Below are 5000 nucleotides of genomic sequence, written 5' to 3'. Positions count from 1 at the left end.
TTCAATTTTCTTTTCTTCTTCCATTCACTTCTCTTTCTTTCTTGTCTTGCTATTTTTGCCCTCTTCCTTTTATTTTTTCCTCATTTCCCTTTTTTACTTCCTCCTCCTCATTCTCGCCCGTTAAACAAAAGAGAAAGTGAAACAAAAGGAAAGAGAAATTCCTGTTCTTTCGCTCGTCCAATTCTCCTTTCTTGCCAATTATAAATAAAAGATATAATGAAAGAAAAACTCTTTGTACAAAAATAACAGAACCCCCCCCAAAAAAAAAAGAAAAAAAGAAAAAAAAAAACATAAAAATCTTCGTGGATCAGAATACCACGTGTGGGAAATGCCGCAGATTTTTCATAACTCGTAAATTTGCATAAACATTTGAGAAAGGGGGAAGGGGAGGGGGTCGAGAAACTTAAGGGGAGGCGTCAGGAGGGGAAGGGGGTTGTTGAAAGGCAATTGAATAAAGGGGAAAAAAGAATCAGGGTTAGTATAAGTGGGGGGGGGGGGCAGGTAACAGGGTGTTGTTAAGGGCAGCGATATTTAGGGAAACGAGAGTCGGTAACGGCGTAGGCGCAATGGGAAAGAAAATGATTAATTAAAATGCAATTGTATGTAGGAAATGGGAATTGCATAAGTGTGTGTGTGGGTGGAGGGGAAGGGGGGGGGGTTAAAGGCAAAATCACGTAAAGAATAGGAAGGCCAGGAATAGTACAAGTGTGGGTGGGTGGAGGGAAGGGGGGGGGTTAAAGGCAAAAGCACGTAAAGAATGGGAAGGTTATGAATAGTACAAGTGTGGGTGGGGAGGGGGAGGGGGGGTTAAAGGCAAATGCAAGTAGAGAATGGAAGGGTCACATCTGGTTCAGGGAAGAAGGAAGAGAGAAAGAGGGTTGTTTAGAGGCAATTGAATGTAGGAATATTAGGAGTCAAGGATGGTATAGATAAAGGAAATGTAGTTATTGAAAGGCCGTTACATACAAAGGGACGAAAAGGAATGGAATGGGTGACGGGGAGAGAAATTACACGAATAGAATAGGAGAGTCAGTGATGTCACAGGCAGCGGGGGCGGGGGGCGTGAAATGCAATTGACTGCACGGGCGTGGGGAGTGAGAAGAAGGGGGGTTGTTAAAATGGAATTCCAATCAGAGCAAGGGAGGGTCAGGAGGTGGCGCAGGATGAGGGAAAAGGGTTGTTAAAATACAAACGGCTGTATGGGGGGGGGGGGGAGGGGAGGGCAAGTACATGCAAGAAGGAGCCGTTGAATTTCACTTGCTTGTTGCGTAACAGACTTGCGTAACGCACATATCAGTGTCATTATCATAATTATCTTAATCATTACGAGCAGTAATCGTAGTAGAAAGACTATCATTACTATGATCTTCGGTATTCTATCAATATCCCAGTCTTCGTTATCACATTATTATTTTTTTATTGTTATTTCATTGTTATATATATATATATATATATATATATATATATATATATATATATATATATATATATATATATATATATATATATATATATATATATATATATATTCATATACATATTTTCTAAATTTGCTTAAACAGAGAAATTCTAGAGTACGCGTTTCCTTTAACAATCACACAAGCATTTCGGGCCACAACCCCACAGCCTGGACCGGGGCAGAAAATCAGACACAAATGGAGGATCGCGCATTGGAAGTCAAGCAATCTGTGTGTACGAGTTTATACAGATATGGATTGCGTAATTGACTGCACCTGTTAGTTCAGAGAAGTTTTTTATTTTTTTATTTTTTTATGTTTTGAGAATTTTTAAAAATGTTTTTTTTGAAAATATTACAGTCGTTAGTGGCTTTTCATTCTTTATTTTTTTGTTTATTTTCCCTTTCTCTTTGCATACAGATTGAATAGCGTAAAGAGAAATAAGTTTCTTGGAAAAGTCTCAGAAGAAAAGATTCTCTCTCTCTCTCTTTCTCTCTCTCTCCCTCCCTCTCTCTCTCTCTCTCTCTCTCTCTCTCTCTCTCTCTCTCTCTATCTCTATCTCTATCTCTGTCTCTCTCTCTCTCTCTCTCTCTCTCTCTCTCTCTCCCCCTCCCTCCCTCCCTCTATTTCTCTCTCCCCTCCCCCTCTCTCTCTCTCGCCCTTCTCCTCTCTTTCTCTTTCTCTCTCTGTCTCGGTGTGCGTTGGTGTATGTGCGTCCCTATGTATGTAGGTAAATACATATGTGTGCGTATGTATATGTCTACTGGTATGACTGTGTAAGAGTATATCCTCATTTACCCGATACCCCATTACAGATGATCGATTTATCACACGGGGAATTAGCTGATTAATAAGTTTTCCCATACATTAATTTCCATCCAACAAATCTGAACACGCAAAGATTATCTGGCGGCTCCATATTATATTGTCCTTATGTTGACAGTCCATAAGGGTCGAAGTGGCATGGCCTTTGTTACCGCGAGGACCATTTATCTAGCCCTGTCTGACACGGGCCAGCGCCTCTACGGTTGTTTATTTCGCTTCGTTAATGCGATTTAATGGTGATTCCCTCCCATCCCCCCCTTTCACTCTCCTCTCTTTGCTTGTGTCCCTTTCTCTGCCTGTTTGTTTGTACTTCTGTTTGTCTTCCTGCCTGTCTGACGTTCTGTTCGTTTCTCTATCTGTCTCTGTCTGTCTGTTGGTCTCTATCTCTGTCTATCTGTGGCTGTCTTTACGTAAAGAAAAAAGAAAATAAATAAAGAAAAAATATATGTACAATATATATATATATATATATATATATATATATATATATATATATATATATATATATATACATAGTTACTAATCTAATTATGCCATTGATTAGAATCATTCATAAATATTGAAATATATGTAAACCCGAGAATTATTTATTTGCACACAAATATAGAAGAAAAAGATATTATTATGTGTGTCTTTGTGTGTGCGTGTGTGTGTGTGTATGTGTGTATGCGTGTGTGTATGCATACATAATAAAAATACAAGAACTAAAAAGAATGTTTCATATATATCCAAAAGGTTAAAATTCACTGGCAGGATAATATCCATGCAATGAAATGAACAATGAACAATATAAACACACGCAAAAAAAAAAAAAAAGAAAAGTAAAAAGTAAGTGGAACGGAAATTAAAACAAATCTGCTAAATGGAATCCCCACCACCACCAACAAAAATATAAACAAATACAAAAATAATTCAGAACAAGCTCAACCAAACGAAACTAACACGTCAGATAGATAGATAGATAGATAGATAGATAGATAGATAGAGAGAGAGAGAGAGAGAGAGAGAGAGAGAGAGAGAGAGAGAGAAAGAGAGAGAGAGAGAGAAAGATAGAAAGAGAGAGAGAGTGAGAGAGAGAGAGGGAGAGGGAGAGAGAGAGAGAGAGAGAGAGAGAGAGAGAGAGAATAAAAAAAAATCAAATAAGGCAAGAATTCAGCGTCCCTCAAGGATTATAAGCAACCCGGCGTGCGACACCATTCGATCTCGAGGCGCCGCCACCTGATGAAGCCCACGAGCCGATTCCCCCGAACACCCGAGAGCGAAGGAACGAGAGAGAACAACCACTTCCTTCCGAGAAACGCCAGTCCGAGGGTGGATATTGCCCTCGGTGGTGGAAAACAAATTCACGTGTGGCTGTATTATATCTTATCTTATTTAATAATTCGTGTTTTATTTTGTCTTTGTCGGTCTACTTGTTATTGATGTTGTTTCTCTGGGTGGGAGCTTCTTGGACCGCATGCTTGGCGAGACTGATTTGTTAGAGTTTGACGTAAATAGTTTTTGATATGTTTCGGTATATGACATTTTAAGTGTTTTTTATCATCTTTTATCTTCTCTCTCTCTCTCCCTCCCCTCTCTCTCTCTCTCTCTCTCTCTCTCTCTCTCTCTCTTCTCTCTCTCTCTCTCTCTCTCTCTCTCTCTCTCTCTCTCTCTCTCTCTCTCTCTCTCTCTTCCTACCGCCCGTCCTCCCTCCTTCCCTTCTCCCTCCGTCTCCACCCCCCCCCCTCTCTCTCTCTTTCTATCTATCTATCTATTTTTCTGTCTGTCTATTTTTGTCAAATTTTCGTTAGTCTTGCCATATAGTTTTACTTTTGTTTCCTCGAATTTTTATACCACTGATTCTTTCTATTTTCTTATATACAATTTTATGGCCAATTCCTGGGAAGTGGTGTGGTGCGTGCCTAAGACATGGCATTATTTTCTCAGCCCTCTGACCAGTATGACGGAAGAAATATTATGTGTGAAATTATATATATATATATATATATATATATATATATATATATATATATATATATATATATATATATATATATATATATATATATCTGTGTGTGTGTGTGAGTGTGTGTATGTATATATGTATGTATGTATGTACATACAAATATATTCCTATATTCCTCGTCCTTGTAGTCTCCTCCTCCTCCTTCCTCTCCTTTTTTTCTCCTACTTCTCCTCATCCCCTCCCTCCCACCCTCTTCCCTTCTCTCTCTCCCTCCTCCTCGTCTTCCTCTTCCTATTTATCTCCCTCCTCCTCCTCCACTTCCTTTTCCTCTTCCTCCTGATCCTTCTCCTCCCCCTCACTCCCCCTCCATTTCCACCTCCTTCTCCTCCTCCTCCTCCTCCTCCATCTCCTGTCTAACCCCTCCTTCCTCTTACGTAATTCCTCCCTACCATATGTTTCACACAAGAAAATTATACGAAGAGAAGTCATGCAAGCCTCCAATTCCAACCTCAGCCCCATCAGAAATGGAGCGCTCGACTGCAAATTCAAATCTGAGTGTCATTTTCGCGGGTCTTCCCTCGGGAGGAATCCGCGAACCCAGTCCGGATTCAAGCGGATTCAACGGTACGCGAACTGTGCGTTTTTTGTTACATTACATCACGAGTCGTACGAAGGGAATTCGGGATGAGGGTAAAATTCATGTTTAATCTTAGAGTCATTACTATGCAAAACTTATGTATACCTACGTATATATGGATATACATACAAGCATA

This window comes from Penaeus vannamei, chromosome 9 (assembly GCF_042767895.1).
Source record: "Penaeus vannamei isolate JL-2024 chromosome 9, ASM4276789v1, whole genome shotgun sequence".
NCBI classification, from domain to species: domain Eukaryota; kingdom Metazoa; phylum Arthropoda; class Malacostraca; order Decapoda; family Penaeidae; genus Penaeus; species Penaeus vannamei.
Note: the sequence above shows the minus strand (reverse complement) of the source record.